The sequence below is a fragment of the Hipposideros armiger genome, unplaced genomic scaffold, assembly GCF_001890085.2.
Source record: "Hipposideros armiger isolate ML-2016 unplaced genomic scaffold, ASM189008v1 scaffold_151, whole genome shotgun sequence".
NCBI lineage: Eukaryota > Metazoa > Chordata > Mammalia > Chiroptera > Hipposideridae > Hipposideros > Hipposideros armiger.
Genome location: NW_017731501.1, coordinates 2840029 through 2864330, shown reverse-complemented (window position 1 = coordinate 2864330; position 24302 = coordinate 2840029). Strand labels below are relative to the sequence as shown.

At 36.8% G+C, this 24302-nt stretch overlaps 1 protein-coding gene and 1 pseudogene across 2 annotated transcripts in view; both read left to right on the top strand.

The window, feature by feature from the left end:
• The window catches only part of DLC1 (DLC1 Rho GTPase activating protein), a 389786-nt gene that overhangs the window by 13329 nt on the left and 352155 nt on the right, over window positions 1-24302 (top strand). The window lies entirely within an intron of this gene.
• Window positions 1660-22924, top strand: LOC109387230 (rho-related GTP-binding protein RhoQ pseudogene; annotated as a pseudogene).

Here is a 24302-nt window from a genome sequence, read left to right as displayed (position 1 = left end):
GTCCTCTCCCCCAAATATGCTGATACTATTTAAATGATACCCTAGTACATTCACTATCAATAGATAGATCAACTTTTCTTTAACTCTTGACCAAAAAGGACCAATAACTGAAATTATTACTATTATTTTTTATGCCAAGGCCACTTTGACTAATCCTGTAGATGCCATTATCCCCTAAGTAGTTTTTCCAAGTAACAGGAGCAAGGATTGGAGTGGAGCTACATGAAGTATGGGTTAGCCAGTGAACTCTTGACCAAAGTTTCTTGTCTTTAGGATTTCCCCCAAACTCTTCCAACAACATAGTTCTCTAAAATCACTACTTAAATACAAATACAATTTCTTCTATAAATCTAATATGGCCATTGGCATTGAAAAAACCTTGCAGTTGGACACTTTAGTGTAGCATCCTTTTTCCTCTCTTGATATAATATTAATCCATAATTGCAATTTTAACACAAAACTAGTATTCTTAGATCTGTTTGACTGGAGCTATCTACAGTGAAGGGGAAAAAAAATCTCCAACTCTTTGTGGTGAAGAAATCTGGTTTCCATAAACTGTGGTTTTGCAAACAAAATAGATGAGTAACATGTCATAAGTTAGTTTAAGTGAAGTCAAAGACTTTACAGCAAAGATCAATGTGCTCAAACTATATGCCAGTAGAGCATTCTGTGCTTCTGACAAACTCTTCCTTTCTTATATAAATTGTATTAAAATGTTAATTCTTCATGAAGTTGTTTAAATTGGAATGCTCAGATTAGTTATTCAGGAATTTCCATATATCTTACCAAATCTGTTGGAGGGAATGCAATACTGACATAAGAAAGTATTAACTGACCTATGACATAGCTCCCCTAAAATAAGACAAACTCTGCCCATCTGCTGACAGAAACATTAAACATTCCAGGAACATATGCTCACCACTTGGACATTTATATCAATACTAAGAATGCTGGAAAGAATTTGCTCTTGGACATGCCACTATAGCATGGTTGCATTATGAAAGCTGTAATTATATCTCATTTACAAGTTCTACTTAAATATTCTGTTTTAAGCATTTCATCATTCTCAAGTGTATGGCATTGTCTGTTGGAATATTTGCTTTGACTCTACAACTCATTTGGGATGCTTTGTAATGAATAGATTCAATTCAAAATTTAGAGTTGGAATTTACTCTGGAAAAGTATGGCTATAGGAGAAGCCTCTAGAATCAAAATGTGTAGGAAATCTTGTTTAATTTGATATTGATGAGAGTTAAAGTACCTTTGAATTTGCAATTAGCCATTTTAGAACTTTACCAAAAGACATAATAAAATAATTTCATAAAAATATATGCACAGAGATATTCATCATTGTGTTGTATGTTACTGACAAAAAAAGAAGGCAAATTTCCATCAATAAAAAATATTTAATTATTGTTTAGAATGCTATGTATATGCTATAGTTAATAATAAAATGCTGTGTATAAACCGTATTACAGTTTAGATTGCTATGGAGCCATTAAAAAGATGGAATTAGAGCCATGAGCACTAACTGAAGATGCTCATGATATAGTGCATCTGAAAAAAGACAGTGGCAGATCAATATCTATGGCACATCCCAACTTTATATGACAAAATATGTGGATATAGATATATAGATAGACAGAGACAGAGATGGAGATGGAGGTGGAGGTGGAGGTGGAGGTAGAGGTGGAGGTAGAGGTGGAGATGGAGGTGGAAATGGAGGTGGAGAAGGAGATAGAGGGGGTATAAGTCTCTCTGTGTGACCGAATATGCCAAATTCTAGCTAAATAGGCACACATTTGTTAATAGTAGTTATTTTGAGAGAATGGAATTAAAATGGTAGAAGCAGAGGATTTTCACTTTTTATGCTATATAATTTTTACAGAAGTTCATAGAATTATGGAAGAAATGCATATAATGAACAGAAGTACAAAAAGAAAATAATGTTAGTTATATAAACTGTTAGAAGCATTTTCTATATGGCACAAAAGAACTCTTTATCTAGTTATTATGATTATTATTGCTTTTATGAAATAGAAACAAATATTTATAAAGCTTTTAAAAGTATCAACAAGGGTTCCAATCAATTACTCAATTCCTAATGTCAATGTTTTTAGTTTAAAACACATAAACTTTTGGGAGAGACATATATTTTCATGTCAAAGGTTTTAGGTGCCAGATTCTGAAAAGAGTTTGCTTAATTGTCTGCATCTTTAAAACTATTTGTCAGCCATGGTGACAGCTTTAAGATTAGAAGTTGGAAAGGTGAAATAGAATATGAGCTAATAAAATTTTAGTCAGAGAACTTTAATCAGCTCATTATCTGAAGGTCATGTGAGTGAACCAAATCCTTCACTGAATTTATGAGCATGAATTATTTTTGGTCAGGATATAATCAAAGTTCTATTGTAAAACTTGAAAAAACTGAAAACAACAGAGCTTGTGAGAGTGAACCTCAGAATGCACTGAAATAGTAGTGCTCTACAGATACCATTGTGCTTTAGATATAAATTATCATTCCTTTAAACCTATAAATCTTGGCAGGCAGTCATTGTTTTGCATGATGTAGTTTTTCTTGTTTTGCAATGATATTTCTGGCCATCAAGGATAGCCACACACATATTTATTAGGAATTTCATTTGGAGAGGACTGCATTTGTAGTATATGTAAATATTAGCCTTTTAAGCTAATAATTCCCCAAATATGATGAAATATATCATTCAATTGAAGTCACTGAAATCAAAGGACCAGATGATGAGCAGACATTAGCAAATGAGCCACAAGGTCGTGTGCAATATGACCCCTGCTTATAGGGTGTGGGTGGGTGTTTGGGGTAAGGCAGTTGGTTAAGAGCAATTCTTACAGAAAAATTCCAAAGAAATCTGGAGGAGGTAGACAGCCTAAGAAGTGGTCTCTTTAAACCAAATGAGATGTGAAGATGGAAAATATGTAGGGAAAGACTTGAGGTTAGCCTTTTTTTAGAGAACTGGTGTATTTGTTCTTGATGGTGGTTTACTAATTAAAGAGTCCAAAATTCAGTCTTCCCTAAAGGCTATTTAAATAGTTCCCAAATTTTTGAATAACCATAATAATTACATAAATGTAAGAACATATTTTCATTTGCTCACATAAAACATAATCCATATTATGAAGCAAAATAAACTCCAAAAGATAATGCAAAGATGATCTGAACTTTGGGAAGAGACCTAGTTCCACATGTAAACAAAAACTTCACATGCCAACAATAAGCTAAACTATATCATTTATGCAATGGATTTTACTATTACAGAAAACCAGCATAAAAGTGGCTTAAACAGCATCTTTCTCTCACACACACATAATAATTGGGCATAAGCAGTTCTGGATCAATGTGTAAGCTCTATGTTATTGAAACTTGAGACCTCTTTTATCTCACTGCTCTGCCACCTCGAGCCCTTATCCACATTCAAGTCAGTGGGAAGAGGAATGCATGCAGGATGGCCACACTTCTGTGTAAAGGCAGGACCCAGAAGATGCACACTTCTTTTCCTTTCATATTTCATGGGTTGGAAGTTAGTTGCATGGTCACATCTAGCACTGAGGGCTGAGAAATGGAGTCTGCATTCTAGGCAAGCAGATGTTGCCTAAAGATCCTGTTATCAAAGAAGAAGGGGAAATTTTATGTTGAAGGATAACTCACAACATAAATATGTTAACGAACAACACCTAATATAAATATATGCCAGTATATCATGGCACATTGTGAAAGAAATAAAAAGGTTGCACATTTGTTCTATGGCATTCTGTATGAACACCTGATGCTTTAATTTCACTCTATAGAATACATTTTCACGTTAGGAAACTGCTTTATACATTGAAGTGATGTTGATCAAATGCTACACTTTTTCTTGTGGGAAAACTGCCAGGAGCGAAACATTCTTCTGTACATATTGTACTTCATCTCTGAACATTAGCAAAGACTAATAAAAATGAGATGCTTTCTCCTTACCCTACCTTTAAAATATGTATAAATTTGATAAAAGTACACCTGTATCTTAAATGACCTCATTCCTTTCTATGACCTTCTGGTTCCTTCTATCTCCTGAATACCTATATGTGAGCCTTGTAGCATGGGGGGGGGGGGGGAGGTTAACACTGACTGATGAGTGACATAAAAAATATAGCAAATTATGAAGAAGATAGAGTGGACCAAGATAGGAGGCCAACTGGAAGGATATACAAGGGAAGGAAAAACTTGTCTAAGAAATAAAAACCTAAAAGATGGTTAAGCTAAGGCCCCAAGATATGTTGAATGAAAACAAGGACTAGAGGAAGAATTAGTTTGTTAATAAGCCTGGTATCAGTTGACATAGAGGGACGGAATGGGAAGCAGGGTAAGTATATATAGCTCTGTAGGGAGATTCATAATAACAGTGTGGTTTACACTAAGGGCACACTGATTTTTAAAGACATAGGCCTGTTGAACAGATTGTATTGTTTTTAAACTTTGTTTCCCTAGGTCAAAAATTAGAGTTGGCAAGGAAAAGTTGTTACCAGGTAGAAAGTTGGCCTATGGATGGATAACACCAATTCACCTCAGCCATATTTTTAGTTGGGCTTGTGTCCCAGGTAAAACTGGTAGCTTTATGAAGGCTCATTTTGTACCCTTCGGTCACTGAAAACCATAAATTATTTCATGCCATTTAAACCAGTTTTGGCCTTATAAACAACTAGAAAGCCAAAAACATATTGGTAAATAATTGGGGCTCAAATACTTTGCCTCAGAACAAACGTAATTCCCCTAAAGCCAACTAGAAATGCAAAAACATTTAATTATATGATAAAGGATAACACTAGATACAGTGGCTGATAAAATCAATCAGTAATGAATACTAAGCATTTTCAACAGCCCGGGTCCTATTTTGTGTACTTGGTACACCATCATGAGACAGAGAGCAGGGTTCCTCACATTGTGAAACACATAGTCCCTGAAATGTGGCTGTAGTTTCTAAATAAGGCTTCTGTTTGACTAACACATAGGATAGCAATGAAGGGAGAGAATAGCAGAGAGAACAAAAGAGAGAAGGGAAAGGGGCACAAGGAAGAGCAGCAGAGGTGGGGTGGGGAGAAGGAGGAAAACAGAAAGAGAGATAGAGCTGGGGTGGGGGGTAGAGAGAGTCAGACAGGAAGAAGGATGGGCTAAAACAGGACACCAAATGAAGCACCAGTAACTTTGCCAGGAGAAACAGCAATGCAAGTCCTTGACAAAAAGTAGATACGTAGCAGGTTGGAATCAGATTCTATTTCAACATGATGAAGTGATGGTTATTACCAACAGAAGTTTAACAAGGAGACAAGGAACATGAAGATGACTCCAGCGATTACAGAGCAGGTGGAGATACAGTACTGTTATTATCATTTCACATGAGAAACTCTGCCAACTTGGGCTGTACCTCCACCAAGCTGAAGATGAAGCCCTGATAAGCTCATATAGCACGATCCACAAATGTTTTCACATTAGAGGGACTTTCCCCATTTTCCTCAGCCAAGTTAGTTGCTTGAGTCTTTCTTCATTCATAGAGAACTTATGCCTATTTTAGTGTTTACTAAAAATCACCACCATAACCAAAATATAAGCTCACTGCGGGGGCAGTTTTGTGTCTGTGGCAATTCAATGTTGTGTCTATAGCATCCAGCCCATACTGCTTAGAACCCTGTTCATAAGTGTTTGGATGAATAAATATTCCTCATAGTAAAGGATTATTTTTAGAAGACAATAGCAGGGGTCAAGAGCTCAAGTTGTAAAGATACAGAAGAAATGAAGTCAGACAACCAAAATCAGTGACCATATAGCCCATGCTTGATACCGTAATCTCTTCTCTGCTCTTCCAGCTAGCTCCACGCTAAAATGGGGCATGAGAGAACAAGAGGGAGAAAAGAATTATGTAAAATCTGAGTCTATGAGGCATCCTTAAAGTTTAAGATTATCCCTACCCTTTGCCCCATAATAACTAATGAATTATAACTAATTAGTTATATAGTAATCTGAGTGGTAAATGTTATTTAGAATGTACTCAGTTGTCTCCAGAGAGGAGTGGGCAAGGGTGAGTGTAGAGAAGGAAAATATGAGAATAGTCATTCACGTTTATTTTTTAATTTTGTGTATATTTAATATGTAATATATTACTACAAAAACATGCATTATAGTTTATAAGTAAATAGCATACATATAAGCTTGTTGAGAAGTACATAATCAAAAATGTTGGGAGGCCACTGGTTAGAAATTCTCTAGCTTTTCTGCTTAATATCCCATTGAAGAAGCTGGGAGTGGACTGGAGGAAAGATGACGGGAATAATAATGAGAGAGATTGAAAGACAGGCGAATACAGGAGATTGAGGGACTTTGTTTAGAGAGTATTAGACAATAGTAAATTACCTTTTAGTTTCTATTGTGAAAACCACATAAAGTGGGGAGATTTGTTGCCAGGTGCCTTTAAGTCAGAAAAATATATTCTGAATGAAAGCAATTAGATCTGAACTTTTCTTGTTCCAGATTTTTTTTTGTAAGTAGTTATGAAGTGTGATGAGCCTCTGTTCCAGCCAGTGACTGGGACCACAACTGCGAATTTACATTATTAGTAACAAGATCATTAATAAGTTCACATTTACCCAACATCAGCTTTTACTGGAGCAAGAATTAATACATTTTTATGATGTTATTTTAAATAATTAATAGGTATTTCAGAGCCAATTGCACATTAGAGGCTATCATAATAGTGAAACGTTTAGTTTCTTCCTCATGGATTTCTGTTCCTATAAACCAGGACCAACTTATTAATCTTTTAATACCAACAAAGCCACCATAGATTTTGGCTGCCTCCCCCAAAGAAATGCCAGTATCCACAAAAGTTGGGATAACTGGCATAGCCTACATAACAGAGCCCTGCCTCTGTTATCTGGCAATAAATGCAGTGGTGCCAACAGACGATTTTTTTTTCTGGCTCATGTTCTTAGAAATAAAGTACTCCCCCCTGCTGCCAACAAGATCTCTAGTCCACAGATAAGTTTCTAACTGTCAAGAAAATTATAGTGCTACTTTAGAGATAACCTCACCATTTTCAAAGGAAACATAAACAAATAGGAAAGTCCACTTTTATTCTTTTTTCATTTCTATTTCTACACTGGCATAGGGATAAACTAGTGATTAATGAACCTCTTCAATTTTTGGTTCTATTTTTTGAGCCAGTGAAACTTCAAAAGGATTTACTGCTTTTGATATACATTAAAAGTTAACCCAGAGGTTTAAAAAAATTAAAATAGCATCATTATTTGGTCTAGAAAATGAATAGCTTGGTCTGAGTTTGATTTTCTAACCAAGAGATTAAACTGGAAGGAGGAAAAAGAGCACGATCTAAATTGAGGAGCGTTCTTTCACCTTCCTGAGTCTTATATGTCCCTGGACAATGGAAAGAAGAGTCCCTACATGACAAAATTGTTAGGTATGACACAAGACGTTTAGGAGCATTAAATGAGATAGAAAAAGAGATGAAACAGCTACATAGTACAACCACTAGAACAAACTTATTTTTTTTTTACCAAAACTTGAGGTGAAGATTTGACAGTTAAATAACTGAAGAATTGCAGAATTATATCTGAGAATAGGTCAAATTCTAGTGAAATCTTTATTCACAGCATATATAGCCAGCCAGGGTCACTAGCTGCTCTAGTTGGAGATTTCCAGAGTGCTTCACAGCCCATGTCACGTCTTCACAGCTTCTGCTGTACATAGAACAAAGTCATTAGCCAATGGACTCTGAAATCAAACTGCTTCCCTCATTTATAGCTCTGTAATCTTTTATGTTATTCTCCCTGTGCCTCAATTTTTTCATCTGTATAATGGCATAGCTCACTCTGTTGTTACGAATATTAGATAAATTAATTCACATAAAATAATTAAAAGTGTCTGTACATAGTAAACACCATGTGACTTTAGTAGTAGTAGTTGTAGTCATCGTTTTTTGTTTGTTTCACTAAATTGCCCTAGTTATAGATCTAAGAGTAAGCTGAACTATCTGGGAATAATTATGGGAAAAGTGGCCAAATTTAAGACAGGATTTAGAAAAAAAGTCAATCCCCATAGACATCTTTTCTATCTAATCATTATATAATAGAGCCTGCATTCATTAGCTAAATAAATATTAAGTACCTTCTCTTTCCCATGCACTTGGCATGTGTGATATAGAATCTAAATAAGAATCATATATGCATTCACACCTAAAGGAGCTTATATACTGGTAGGGGCAATATAACACAAATAACAAATTGTAGGGGCAATATAACACAAATAACAAATTTAAAAATATTCATCTCAACTAATTTTAATGATTATTACTATTAGAACCTAATGTAATATTATGTTTTGAACCACTCAACCTCATACGATTTAGAAAGTATTAAGACCTATGGAGCTAGAGCATTACAGATAGGTGAGGAGGAAGTCAGAGAAGGCTTCACCTGGTGGTGCCTGAGCTGCACTTTGAAGAATGCAAAGACTTTGCACTTGTGAGAATGAGAGAGAAGGATCTCTCTGTGCCACTTTAACTGTTCTTGAGAAATACATTTTTATAAAAATACACAGGCTTAAATCTTAGGGAGTAACTGAAATAAGCAAATACTTCAAAAAGGCCATTTTGTAAACAGAAACTTGTAAAGGCTAAGGGGTTTTTTTTTCACACTATTTCATGGTGTTATGAAAATCAAAAGACGATGACAGTACTTCATATGCTGTACTTTAGCTTAGGAAAAGCTGATTTCTGTTTTCAAACTTAGATTTTTAGCTAAGTAATTTCTAGGCTCACTTCATCTAGATTTCAATATACTAAATGAGCGCTGAAAAGTGTTACTTTGCTCTACAGCTAGTATTTGATTAGTTAGCAGAAAATTGAAATGAAAATTTGCTTGATGACTAAATCATTACCAGGAGACATACTAACAAAATGGTTAACTATAACATGATGAAGCGATAAGATAGTGATTCCCACCAACTTTCATACCCTCATTAATATGTAAGAATCATCTATGGCATGCTATTAATTTTTTAATAATTATGGATGATCATAACAAGATGAATTAACAGCATAATTGACTAACACATGAGAAGTATAAAAGCAAGAGCATCATTCCTTATTTGTTAAAAATTCAATTCTCATCATGATGCTTCACATTCCACTCACATATTGGCCTAATGCACAACTGGAAATTTTCTGTACAGTCACTTTGAAGAGGTGCCCAAAGGCATTTCAGTCAGAGTGTAATAGATAAAAAATGTACTTCATAAATAGCTGATAAAGATAAAATTTCAATTTTCATCTTACTTGAGTATAAATCAAGAAATTCTTTAAAACTAAGAGCCTGTAGTCCCTGTGAGGGACGCAAATTCTCCGATGGATAGGAATGTGTTCACAGGACAGCACTCAGTGACCTCATGCTACTCACCCTCTGTGGTTACAGGACGGAATCTGATTGGAGAAGGTTAATGCTCAAGCTCGGTGTGTTGGATAACAGCCTTCCTTCCCAACATTATGATTCAAATATTATTTAAATGAAATGTCAATTTATGCCAGAAAATCCACTTATGAATTTCTGATTGAGTTAAACTCTTTCTTAAGAGAAGTATGTAATGTATAAAGCCCAAACTTATAACAGGAAATCTAAAGATAAAATAAGTTCACTTAAACATATATATATATAATTTTTTAATATATGAGATGCAGTATTTTGGCTTCCTGCAGGAAGTACAGTCTTTACTGAGAGTTGGAGTAGAAGAGGTGGCAAAATACACAGGAATTAAGTAGTAGCTACCTACAGTAGTGACACTAGCAAGTTGGCTGTTGGGACTCTGCTTCCACATATTTCTAAAGGAAGTGCAAAAGGAAACCGGAAGCAGGCTCAGCCTTTGTGGGAATTATCACCTTTGAGGCCTATGGGCCATTTTTTCTCCCCCAACCCACAAAAGTCACAGGAAAGTGGAATTTGTGTCAACACAACTGACCAGAGTCTACCTTAAGAAAGAAACAGCTGAACAGCAGAATAGTTACTACACACAGTGTGTATTTGCCATTGTATAGATGGAATTTTAATTTTCAATCCATTCCTCTACAACATTCCTTGCATTTTGTCTTCATTTTGCTATAAGATGGTAACATGGCATCTGGTGTCCTCTCATATGTTCATTTACCCAACAAACAAGACATTGTTCGGTTGACTACACTGTTGTAGGCAGCCTCCTACAAACCACTACGGGATGAGGGACAGAGAATTTGCTTTTCATAGGTTCATGGAATGTTCCAGCTGGAAGAGACTTGAAAGATCCTTGCATTTCTCTTTAACTGGAATAATGTGTGTGTATTGACAAGGCCAAGGAGCTGTAATTTAGAGTGCTAATAGTGGTATGTCTTGTTACCAATGCAAAGCTGCTGTCCCACAGAGAAGATGCTGAGTTGCATATTATCATTGAAAAGCTATAATTTAAAAGTAATCAGAAAGAATTGGCCAACAGCAAAATGTAACACAAACCTAATATTTAGGTTTTTTTTGAACGATGAAAGGAAATGTTTTATCCTTCTATTTCAGACATTTGTCCACTTTGTGTGCAAAAAAAGAAAAAAACAGCTTTGAGAAGTTAACTACCATTTCAGGTATATGCCGACAAAAATATAAAATAAATTTTTAAAAACTGAAAATAGAATCTAAAATGAACTTTTTCTCAGCTTCTCTGGTTTTATAATAAAATATTGCTCTTTCCTAAGGCATGAAGTTTCACTTAATTCAATTATTCTGTACTCTTTCCCTGTGATCAACCTAGACTTTTATCATAAATATTATCTCCATCCACTTAGGAGTTACAAAGTGCTTTCTCTCAGATGTCCACAGTGTTTGGGTTGAGGCATGATAAATTTTAAACAAGCTGAAAAGTATTTCAAACAAGTTCTATACTGTGAGCAATCATTAAGGAGGCCAGGGGAGAAAGGAAGCTACCCAGTGAATTGTAGTATAATCATCATGCAAATTTTTCTTTTAAACATATTAGTAATCATGTAAATCACTAGATTTTTATACTTAAAATTCTGTCTAGACGAGAAACAACCATACTCAGTTGTACATCAGCCTATTCTGGTCAATTTAAAATGGAAATACATCTATTTTTCACATTTTCACATGCAATACTTTATGGTTATTGTAATCCTAAATTTCCAATGCTGACCACTGAGCTCATTTATTTTCTTGATAGAGAATGAATTGACAATCATTGTATTGCTTACAGTAAGTCAGTTGATGATGAACTTTAATTGCTAAGTTTCACATAAATCTTTTCATTTTTAAGAGGACCAAATTTTCTCAAGAGATATCAACACAGAAGTCACTACATTGATATAGTGAGTGAGGCACGTGGCCTGCTGCTCACTATTTGTGCCTCCTGTATTCCTGTCTAAAGCCAGAGCGCTACGCGATACTGAGCTGGAGCTCTGGCGATCGGACAGAGCATCTCGGCAAAACTTCCTAAAGAGTGAGGATGGTATTTAAGAACAAGAAGAGCTGCAGGCTCAAAGAGAGGGCATTTTTATGCTATTTGTTATCAGCCTACATGACAGTCACTGCACGTCTATTGTTTATGCTGAGACACTAAAACAGAGTATTGTGAGTAATAAAAATGGCCACATTATGGTTTCCTACGCAACATGGGGGCTCAGAGAAGAAAAATAAAAGTCAGTCTCTACTGAGGAGAAAATAGAAATGTGTTAGGAGTACCCAGAAACCCCTGCTGTTGGAAGGGAACATAAAGCAGCCACGAAGTCATGTTCAAAATACCAAAGAGGTGCAGCCAAGGCAAGGTGAATAACAGCCTCGTCTAGGGATGTGTGTTGTGGTTCTAGATTCAAATCTGAGAACTTATACTTGACAGCGTTTTCAAGTGATTGTTACCATTTCAACCACTTAACACTAAAACTTGATTCTGGAAGAATTATTAGCAAATTATCAAATAATTCCCCCTGAGGTTGCTGACCGGGCCACTGTCCGATGCCTGGTAATCTCTCTCCCCAACATCAGTCATTACACACCCCCTGTTGCGATCAGTAGGCACCCAGGTGAGAAGCAGACCATGGGATTTCCCCTCAGTATGCACTGCTGCTCATTCTCCTTGAGGAACCGCTTATGTTTTAAGTGACATATTTACATTCGCCCACTGCTGCCACCTTAATTCTTTCTGTGCAGAATTCCATTATCACTTTGATAACACCCTTCTGCATTCTTAACCTCTTCGTGAGACTTTTGAAAACCAAAACAACTAAACAGGTACATATAATTAAGAGTGAGTTGTAAGCAATATCCACCACCCAAATATATAGCCCCACCCTTTCACTTACAGAGAAGTTTAAAAAGCCAAATTTACTTGGAAGCAATGCAAATTAAAGTGCATCCATAGCTCTGAGAACTAAAGGAAATGAACCCTTGCAAAGACGTGGTTCACAAATTCAAAATGTTTATTAAAAACTGTTGTTAGAACCATATTATTATATGTCTATATGTACCTGTGGACTAGTCATAGTTGTAGAAAGGTCAGGTGAAATTTTAGAAACAGTGTAGAAATGCACCTGTGAATTTAGCCATCATTAGCAATTCCTATGAAATAATAATTCTACATCTTCAATATTTTTCATCTCTATTCTTTTTATCTCCCTGCTATCTCTTGATCGAATTACTGCAACATCATCCTAACAGTTTATTTGGGTTCAGTCCTAATCCCCACCAATCTATTCTCCATACTGCAGTCCAAATTATCTCTATACAATGCAAATCTGTCCTCTTCCCCTCCACAGCTTTAAAATTCCAATATGCTAGACAAGGTTTTCAAGGACAGTCACAATCTTGGCCTTGTTTACCTAAGAAGTCTTATTGTATACATCTCCTCATCTCACATTTTACAGCCACATTAAACTACTCTGAGTCACTCATTATCTTCCTCACCCAGAAGGCTCTCCCCATACCACTTTCCTGCCCTTGCCACTCTTCAGATCTCATATCACATCACTCAAAGAGTCGTTCCTCAATTCCTCAGACTCAATTGGGGTCTCCTTCCATGTTACCCCTGTATGGACCTTAGCATAGCATGTATTACACTGTGTTGGAATGATCTATTCCTGTGTCCATACTGTAGAGACAGAATTGCCCCCCCTCAAAAAAAAAAAAAGATATGTACATGCCCTCACCCCTGGAACCTGTGAAGGTGACCTTATTTGGAAAAAGGGTCTTTGCAGATGGAATTAAGTTAAGGATTTCCAAATGAAATTATCTTGGATTACCTGGGTGGACCCTAAATCCAATGCGAAGGGTCTTTATAAAAGACAGAGTGGAGAAGACACATAGAAGCCCATGTGAAGATGAAGGAAGAAAGTGGAGTTAGGTAGCCACCAGCCAATGAATGCCTGGAGCCACCAGAGATGGGGAAGGCAAGAACAGATCCCCCCTTAGCGCCTTCCAAGAGAGTGCGGCCCTGCCAACTCATCTTAATTTCTGGCCCCAGGAACTTGGAGAAAAAAAAATTCTGTAGTTTTAAGGCACTAAGTTTGTGGTATATAATTTGTTACAGCAGCCTCAAGAAACTAGTGCACCTACCTACACTTGAAGCTAAATTCCTTGAAAGCAGGGACTAGCATGCTCATAATTTATTCACCGGATTCCTCTTAATGCCTAGCATATGCCTGGCATATGTGCATTTATTACATTTCTGTGGAATGAGTGATTGAGCAAAGACAAGCACAGCATTTCAAGCATTATCTTAGTGCACAGTAAGAATTAATACTACTCTTTTTACTGTCTTCTTGTTCCAATTAAATCTCTTAATGACTTTATGATCTATTTTCTCATCTTTAATTCTACCTGATAGCTCTTTGGAAGTTGGAATAAAAAATAAATGTAAACTATAGCGGATAATATAAGGACAATTTCTACATCACACGTACCTTTGGAGAGATTTTGTTTGCGAGAAAACGTGCTTTTTCATAGCTGTAAGTCAAATATATATGAAGTCAAAATTCCTGAATTAATTCCAAACTTTAAAGCCTTACTGTAAGCCTTACTGGTTAACTTGAAAAAAGATACTTCCACTAAGATGGCATTAATTTAGCCATCAACTACCTATTTTTATCTTTTTATTATATAAGTGATACAAGTACCTATCAGATTTGTTAGCATTAACTGTATCTATGTCTCTTAACTTCTACCTATTATTTGACATTTCTTTGTATTTTTTCTTTAATTGCTGTTAGATTTTCTTGACCCACTAGACCAAATCAACAGTTTGGTCTTCAGATATACCCATTTTATTATTCACTATCCATTAAAATATTTATTGTTCGGTCATATTTTTAACTTACGTAGCTCTTTCTTGTTATCATTCAATTACCTGGCCAATAAACAGTTATTGAGCACCTACTATGTACCAAACATTCTTCCGGACATGAGGGATACAAAATAACCCCTTTGCTGTCAAGGACTTATTTTAGAGCGTAAGGAAGCAGAGAATACCTACCCAAATGAATAGTAAACCAACCAAGGAGTGGAATGAACAAATGAAGGAGAGTAATCAAATAGTAGTAGGATCATAGAAACCATGTAGAGAAGCATTTCTAAAAAGAGAGAGATCGAATGTTTCCAATGCCGCTAGTAGAACAAGAAGAAACTTGGCATTTAATAGCACAAAGTTCTTTGGCCAACTTGTTCATAGCACTTTTGGTGGGAACAGATGCTTTCTTTCAGCAAATTCAAGAGCAAAAGGGAAGATAGGAATTGAAGAACGTGAGCAAAGGCAATATTAAATAACAGTTTAATATTTGCTATAAATAAAAGAATACAAAGAAAGAGGGTGGAAGCCAGAGGAAAATACAGAGCAAAAAAGATTTTTTTTCATTTTTTTTAAGGTTTTTTTTATTGGGGTATTGGGGGGATGGGAACAGTGCTGGGGAATTGGGGGAAGAGGAACAGACAAGTTGCTGTTGTTTTGTTCTTCAGTCTAGTTGTAGAGGACGTTGTTTCACTGGCCCAAGTTGGCACCATCATTGCGCTCTTCCTGGGTGAGGCTCATCAGTCGCCGGCTTCTGGATGGCCGCTGGCGGCTCACACTGGCTGTTGGCTACATACGGTAGCCCATGGCAACCCACTGCCACAGGGACTGCAGCCTACGCCGTCGCTGGTGACTCACGGCAGCCCAGCTCCAGGTTGAGCTGTTGTTCAGCATCTTAGCTGTGGAGGGCAGTGTCACTGGCCCTCCTATGTGGGATCCGAACCGGGGCCCTCTGGTGTCCCAAGCCAGTTCTTAACCATTGCGCCACTCAGCTGGCCCTTTTTTTCATTTTTAATGGGAGGTATTTTGACACCATATTTGGAAGCTGATAGAAATGACCCAGTAAAGGAAATATCACTAATATAAGAGGAGGCAGTTCTCAGGTGATGCCCTTGAACTGATGAGAGAGGAGATCCAGTGCCCAGTGAAGGGATTGGTTTAGACTGCAGCTCAGAATGCATACCTGTAACCAGAGGAAAGGTGAAGAATATGGAGTATGTTTTCTGCTTACAACGGTGGTAGTAACACGTTCATGTTTTCTTGATGCAATTCTCTTATTTCCCTAAGAGAATACTAACTATAGTAATGAAGTGAGGTTTAAAGGTTTTTAACGTGTTGTTGGTATTACCTGAATTATTTCTTTTTGTAATCAATCTGTTTTCCTGCTACTGATTTTTTCTTTGAAGAATTAGTAATTTTGGTTGACCTTTCCTAGTTATGATTAAGGAAAATTGGTTAGAATAGGTGACTGGTATATAATCTCCCTGTGATTCTTGTAGGAATGTATCAGTTACGTGTCTCCACTTCTCATGTGTCCACCCTATCCACATGCTCAACTCGGCATGAGGAGGAACTATAATAAATTCCTTGCTATCTCCCTGGATCCAGTTTGTTGTTTTTTTTCTCTCTCTCTCTCTCTCTTATTCTATCTTGTTCTACACAGTATAATCAGATTAACCTTCCTAAGGAAACATCACCATCAGTTTATTTCCCTTTGTAAAAAGAAAAAAAACCCAGCTAACCCAATCTCTTAGTTTCTATTGATGATCACACCCCCCAGCTTGTATTTTAAAGTCCTCTGTATCTAACCTTTGTTAAAGTGTTAAGCTTACTCTGACTACTCTAAGGAGTCCTGCAGAAATGCACTACAAATCCATACTCTCTGGACACCAGGGACTCTTAGAGTCTCTTAGTAGTCACTCTTTACACTTACTTGCCCACTCCAGCATTTACCACTTAACTGTTTCAAACTCATTCCACTTTCTTTAAGTTCCCAAAGCCACATACTCCTCTCTCTCTCTCCCTAAACATGTCTTCACTGAGAAAAGAAGTAGAATAAATGAAAGTGAATATTTTTTCATCTTATTTGAGGATGAACCTAATAAATGCCCTAATTTTGTGATACTATGTGTACATTGAAGGCAGTGGCTATGTGCTTCTCCTGTGTAGTCTCAGTAATCAATATGGTAGAGTGAGAAACCGGAAGTTATCCAGGGGATGGATGGATGGATGGATGGATGGGCCGATGAATGCATGAATGACTGACTGAGTCTGTACTCCCTCAGCCACAATTGACTTCAAAACTGTCTCCATTCAATAAGATTAATGTAGGAGACTAGAACATTCCTTGTTATGTGTCTGACAGAAGGGAAGAAGATTTACTCACTATGACATCTTCTCATGTCCTTGACTCTGCTGTTTTCATCTTTGATTTCACATACACAAAGAAGCATTTCCTACAATAAAGTTATAATTGTTTACATAAACATATATTTTGTTAATTTATTCAATCATTAATTCATTCATTTAGCTTGTTTAAATCATCTAACATTTGAGCGTTATGTTACTTGCTAGATAATCAAAAGTGAATAAATTACTGTCATTCTCCTCAAGAAACTCAAAAACCTTGAAGGGAAAACATTCATAAGTAACTTTTATGGTCCATGCTCCATTAGTGTGGTGACCATTCCTCCTGGCTTGTCTGGCCAATCAGGTTTATGCCTGTTGTCTCCACATCCTGCCTGCTTAGTTTCCCCTTTCACTCTCAAACGGCCTCATTTATGTGACAAATTACATGATGTACTTATGTACTAGTCACACTGAAAATAATAGTGGCATGGATGTGTATGTAAAAATGTAAATATGCCTTGTCTCCTCTTCTAAATTTAAACCTCTTAGAAGCATAAGAAAAATCTGTTGAAATTATCAAAATATAGTTGCTTGTTTTTAATATCCCTAATATTTTAAGACCCTCAATCGAATCTTTTTTTGGTAGATATTAAACTTTCAATAACTGGTTGAATGCTTTAAAATGTCATGAAAAATAAAGCTTTCACAGCTGGATGTTCACAGAACGTCATGGAAAGGCTAATATTCACAAAGCAATAATAATACAAATTAGGTCCCTGAAGCAATACTATAATTATTTCTTTTTTATTCTTTTTAAAGTTCAAAAAGTATAAAATGCTTATTACTTATAAATGAACGCATTTCCCCCATTACAATTCACCCCTATAGCTTCTTTTTGCTTTAAGAGGCAACCTACTCACTTCTCTTATCCTGGGAAATGGTAAATATACTGAGAACTGTTTATCTTATAGATGTTTCTACACCACTCATTCAGAATTCAGTGGAGAACTGGTTATGAAATAATTACCCATGCATGTGGGAACTACACAAAATATCAGATTGAAGGAAATGATGAGAGTTTAGGTTCATTGTTTTAGGGTCTGCATAATTTTGTTTATCTCTAATTAGTTTTCCAAGATGACATCTTGGTCTCTTTCACACCACAAATTCAGTTCTTAAGGTCACACACCCCAAACTTGTCAATCACTGACTTCAGTCCATAGTATGTTCTTCTAAAGATTTGAGTAGCAGCCTCGGGGTTTGTACTTTTCCCGGTTTACTTCAGTGAAATACCCCACATAGTCACCCCACCTCCAGGGGAGATTTTGTGGTTACAGTTATGTCTTTTATTTTTTTTTCATTGTGAAACTACTACTGTTTATAATCTTTATTTTCTATGGTTACTACTCATAATAGGGCCTTTTATTCACTTTCTTTAATTCACTAAGTAAATCCAAAATCTCCATGGATTCTGGGCACATGCTAAGAATAACAGGAAATTCATTATTTTAGCCACTATTTTTTAGCCAAAATCCTGATAGGAAAGATGGCCTTAGGCTGGGCCCTCAAAATCAGAAGACTAAAGTCCCTTTGAACTAAAATTAAAAATCAAAGTTTTCTTCAGAGTAAAGATTTTCAGAAACAAACTTAATTATTAAGATATCTGTCCTGCATTATAAGAAAACAGTTTTTTTTTTAAAGGCTGTCTTAAGCAAATTCAACCCTGACACAACCTGTTTAAGTCGAAAAAAGAAAACCAGCTACAAATACTTAGAAATTTACTACTTTTTAAAACCGAAATTATAGTTTGGGCTTCTTTGTCTATAAAAAAATCTCATTATAATTATGTCACTATCAAAATATGTTCTCATTCAATTGTTAACACCTGCACTTTGATTTGGTATAAAAACGCAAGAAACTTAGTGACCAAACAAAAGAAAACCAAGAGAAAAAACTGGGGGGAATTAATCTCAGAGGCATTTTTTTCTCAATAAACCAGACTACAGACTATATACAGAACAGTAAGCCTGAACCTGTTATTGTTTCTTATGTTGCAATGGAGAGGGCACAGAGTTAGTTCATGGAGGAGTGTTATTCTCATCCCAGATCTGCAACACCTCTGACATGCAAGTGTGTCCCCTCCTCAAGTTGGTCTCCTCCTCGTTCAAAGGAGGGTGTTGAATTAGGAAACTTTTATATGACTCCCAGCTCCCCACTTTCCTAATTCTCACATGCTTGATGTAAATTGTGTTTGTGTCTCAATGTCATGATTATTGTTTATTTGTCAGTGTTTACTCTCAAACATTAGACTTTGTCACACACACAAAGATGTCATTGTAACTGAAACGTTGTACAGTGCCACTACAAAAGTACTTCAAAACTTCACTTCCAAAAAATCTGTTTCCTGTTCCATGCTGATGATTTACTCCTAGATTCCACCTGAGCATTGCCTATATATGTCTTAGTCTGCTCAGGCTGCTGTAACAAAATATCATAGACTGGGTGGTTGAAATAATAGACATGTGTTTTCTCACAGTTCTGGAGGTCAGAAGTCTGAGATCAGAGTACCAGCCTGGTCAGGTTCTGGTGAAGGCTCTCTTCCTGGCTTAAAAAAGAAGGTGACCTTTTTTCACTGTTTCTTTACAGGGTAGAAAGAGGAAGCTCTGGTTTCTCTTTCTTTGACTTTAAGGACACTATTCCACCATGGGGGCTCTACTCTCATGACCTCATCTAAACCTAATTACCTCTTAAAGGCCATACCTCCTAATACAATCATTGGGGGTTATGGCCTCAACATAATTTGGGACTAACATAAATATTCAATCCACAGAAATATCTCTCTTGACATATCAGGTCAGCATATCACCCTCCAACCCTGATGTTTAGCATCACACAGTCTTGCTCTTGGTGGTCCTCTAATTCCTTCATATTTGTCTCTTCAACTATAACCTTTTTAAGGCAAAAATAGGTTTCTCTTTTTCCCTCATACAATAATTAGTATTTAGGCACTCAGTAAATATTTACTGATAGATTGATAGACCCTCTGTAGTGCTAAGTGAAATATTTTACAAAAAAAGAATGTTAATACATTTCTAGCGGCTATGTACATAGCACTCTGCTGTAATACCCTCATTAAAACTATCAGTTATAACACAGTTTAATTATTTATAGTCAATATTTGTGTTTCTTATGAGTAGGGAATCTCTGCTCTTAGAGGAAATGTTTGAATTGCCCTGACTTAGCAAATGGCATACTTCTGTCAGACACCAGCATTCCTTGCCAGCTGCAGCCCAGGGATGGTTCTCCCCATCCTAATGGTTTGCATGACCCAGCACACCATCAGGGAGGTTCAACTATATCCTAGGAGACTAGTGCTAAAGATTTCTGGAGACACAGGCCAAGTCTAACAGTGTATAAAGAAATCCCAAGCATTAACGGTCATTCGTTCATGACATCTAATGAATTCCTAAGCAAGCATATGGGTTAATTTCATACTATTTAGAGTAAGTTATAGAAAACTAAACATTGAATGAAAAAAAATATTTCTTCAAAATTTCCATCTTCTCAGTCCCTCACTTATTCCCCTCCCCCAGGAAAATGAACAACCACTCCCTTCATTCAATATACATCTGTATGTATACATACATGTATGTCTGTAGTAAGAACAGTATTAGTTTCTTCTGGAAGGAGTCTCAGATTCCTAAGGTGGACGGACACTGCTCCCAGTCTCTCAACCATTCCCTGGGAAAGTTAAAAATAAGTCCCGCTGAAAAAATAAGTTGGCACTTGTTATTTGAGAAAATTGCTTTATTCCAGGAACTGCCTCATGTAGCAGAAATTTATTTACCATCTGTGTGGACTTTAAAAATTTTCCATCTTAACTGATACACAACTGAAATAGAAACAGACTTTCCGTGCGTAGGTTTTCCACAGGCCTCAATCTTTTAAAGAGTGTTAGCTAAGAAACTTTTGGGATTTTTGTGGTCCCCAGAGTGGGAGAGCACCATGACTGTATCTTAGCCTTGAGATCTCCTCCTGGGGAAGGGCCCCAGGCTGATGTCACCCACTGAGGTCAGGAGTGACTTCAGGGTGAGGTAGAAGATTGGGAGCGGCAGGGCTGGGTGGACTGCAGGGGAGCGTTCCAGAGGCTTTGCTGAAAGATATTTTTTATTTTCAATGGCCATTAGACTAGTTACCTAGCACATTATGCTCAAATAATAAAATAAAAATAAAAGTCTCTTAGGCAATAAACTACTTTTTTTTCTGAATTGCTTTTAAGTTATGTAGTCAAATAAGACAAATGTGCTTTCTCTTTTTTCAGCTATATCAAAGGATTATTTTATTCAATGTTTTATTAAATTCTTCCACAAGAGGAAATATCTTTGTTCACCAAGGGGGGAGGGGGAAGATGAGATTGAATGGGTGACTGAACACAAGTGGACTTATTGTTAAGCAGTGTTTTATATAAACTACAGAAAAATCAAGAGAAATCCAATTGCCACTTTTTATACAAAATAAGCTGTCCTGCCCGATGTTTTCCTATGGTATTCACCTATTATATCATTATTCAGGGGGACAGAAACTGGAGTTGCATATATATTTAATTCTCTTCACAATTTATGCTTTCCCTTCAGGAAACTCAAGAGCTGGACCATTTGCCTATCTGTATAGACTTTAGCAAAGTAATCTCAGACTTCTCTAGACACGCAATTTTAACAACTATTAGGTCAAAATCATGTCAAATTATATAGGTTGCATGTTTCAGTAGTATCTTTCAATCATTTCTTATTGCAAATTTAACACACAAACATTTCAATAAAACTTTTATAATATGGAAAATGACCCAACCTATTTATAATTTACCTTTATAAATACCTGTGATTCCTATTTGAGCGCTGACTATGTGCCAGCACCAGACCCTGGCTCTTTATACTCATTATCTCATTTAATCATCACAACTTACAAATTAGGCACAAATTGGGACATGAAAAAACTGAGGCCTGGACAAATTAGCGGTCTCAGAGCAATGAAGTGTCAGAGCTGTTATTCAGAGCTGGAGGAATCAGGGCTCCAAAACCCATTCTTTTGGCATAGTACGAGTTACCAGGAATTAATGTGAAACCCAATTCTAATAGAACACATAGTTTTTTTTGTTTTTGTTTTTGTTTGTTTGTTTTTGAAGAAAAGCAGTATTGATTTCAGCTTTTAAGGTTTTTTTCAAATATAGAAGCCTTCAGAATTTCCAAGACTATTTTTTACTTATAAAAATGAAAGAGAGGGTCTTTACTCTTTGAGCCATGCATTGGAAAGCGGGCCTAAGAGCCAGCGGATCCTCCCAGGAAGGCCAGCCCTAGGACAGTGCTCCCACGCCAAGCGGAGGGGGCAGCAGGCAGAATGGCTACCAAGGCCTGAGCAGGGATCCTGGCAGCTACTGAGGTGGAGGCAGCACCTTGGGACCACTGCCTCCTCCCATCAGGCATGGGGAGCCATTGCCTGGGGCTGCCTCGTGGAGCTGTGGGGGTGGCGGACCCCTCAGGCAGGCTGGGGTTGAGCCCCGTGCCAGGGCAGGGCTCATGTGGTACCATGCCTGGAAGCCAACCCACCGCAGCATGGCTCGCCGCCTGGTGCGCTGATGCTCAAGTACGTGGTGGACGGTGGGCAAGCCGTACAACTCATGAGCTATGCCAAGGGTGCCTTCCTGGAGGAGTATGTGCCCACCGCCTTCTATCATTATGCAGTGAGCATCATCTTAGGGAGCAAGCAGTACCTCCTGGGATACTGTGGCAGGCTGGACAGGAAGACTGATGTGAGGCCTTTATCTTATCCAATAACTGATCTCTTCCCTATATGCTTCTCTGTAGTCAATCCGGCCTCAATTCAAAATATAAAAGAGGAGTGGGTACTAGAATGTAAGGAATACCCACCAAATGCACCTTTTTTATTCATAAGAATTCAGATTGATCCCCAAGGTATCCCCAACACTTGAGCAAAACTTAGGAAAGAAAAACCTATGTGGTAAAAGGACAGAAACTAGCAAAATACATAGGCGTGTACAGCTATGTGCGGTGTTCATTTTTAACCCACAAGGAATTGAAGACTGTTTTTGATGAGGCTATCATAATCATTTTAACTCCAAAGAAACACACACTTTTAAAAAAATCAAGATGTATAAGCTGTTGTTCAATTATGTGAGAAACATCTTCAGTGACCAAGGAAACTGTCCATGCCTCTCAGCAAGCATATGAAATGTGTGCTATAGCTATAACCAGACCTCCTATAAATACTGAGGTAGTTTAAAACTTGAATGAAAAAAACAACCCTATCCTCAGAATTCTATCAAATTCATTTAAGAATGTTTCTTAAAGGTCCAAGAGGCAGCAAACAGCATCTGAAGCCACAATCTATTATATTGGGCTGTCAGAAAACTCATGACGTATTTTTTCTGTTTTTCGTTGCAAAAATGCATCATGACTTTTCCAACAACCCAATATTTACTTAATTCCAATTAGAGGGTACAATCTTTCAGGGGGTTTATAGTTTAAAAAGCTACAATCACATCATGTTGTAACTACATAAAAAATAGTGCTGTAAATGGACATGCCTGGCTTAAACCATACATTTCGGCACATCTTTATGAAAACTGCAAAAATAAATACCTTTTCCCTTTGTTCCAATTAATTGTTCTTGTATGTGAGTTGCTTTCTATTCCAGTATATCCAAGGCCAGCCACATAGCCAAAAGTCATTCCAACTGGATAGGAGATGGGCCATACCTGAGGAGAGAATGTATGAGACCAAAACAGGACAATCATTTTTTTAAAGAACAGATGTTTTATTATTACTTGAGCACAAGTATAACCTAAATACTTCCATATTAAAACTTATTGTGCATTCTTAAAGAATGCCAAAAGTGTAATAAGGTCATAACTGCATGTATCAAGAACACTAAAAATGTATACACTTTAGTTAATATACATTCAACTGTAATGCTTCTGGAAATTGTAGATTTAGTTTGATGCTTCTCAAACAGTATGAGAGACATGCTAAAATTACAAACTAAATTTTTGAGTCAGACTTTGCCATAATCTTGGACTCAATTTCACTCTCTGCACTATTTGGTAATTTTGTTTTTGAATGTCCACATTGGCTTGTACATCAAATGAAAAGAGAAGTGTGTATGCTGACCAAACCACAATAAACTTCAAATTGTGTTAAAGAGAAAAGACCTAGGATTCTGCCATGTTACTGGAATTTATAACAAAGCAACTGCTTCCATTATAAAACTGATGTCACCTTTCAGATACAGATATTAGAACCATAGCAGAAGTGATATAACTTCTTATGCAACTTAAGTCAAACACCTAGAGTATAAGCTAAAGAAAATACTGGCTTCCAAATACCCATTTTTTTTCCAGCCATAGTACATTTCACAATATCACATCAAGCCAGAAGTAAATATTGTTGACTTATTTCATCCACAAGCAGTGTATGTTGGTCCCTAGGTGATAGACCCTGCTTTACAAAATAATTTTTTCATGTTCATCTGTGAAGCTTATTTGGCATACTAGAGC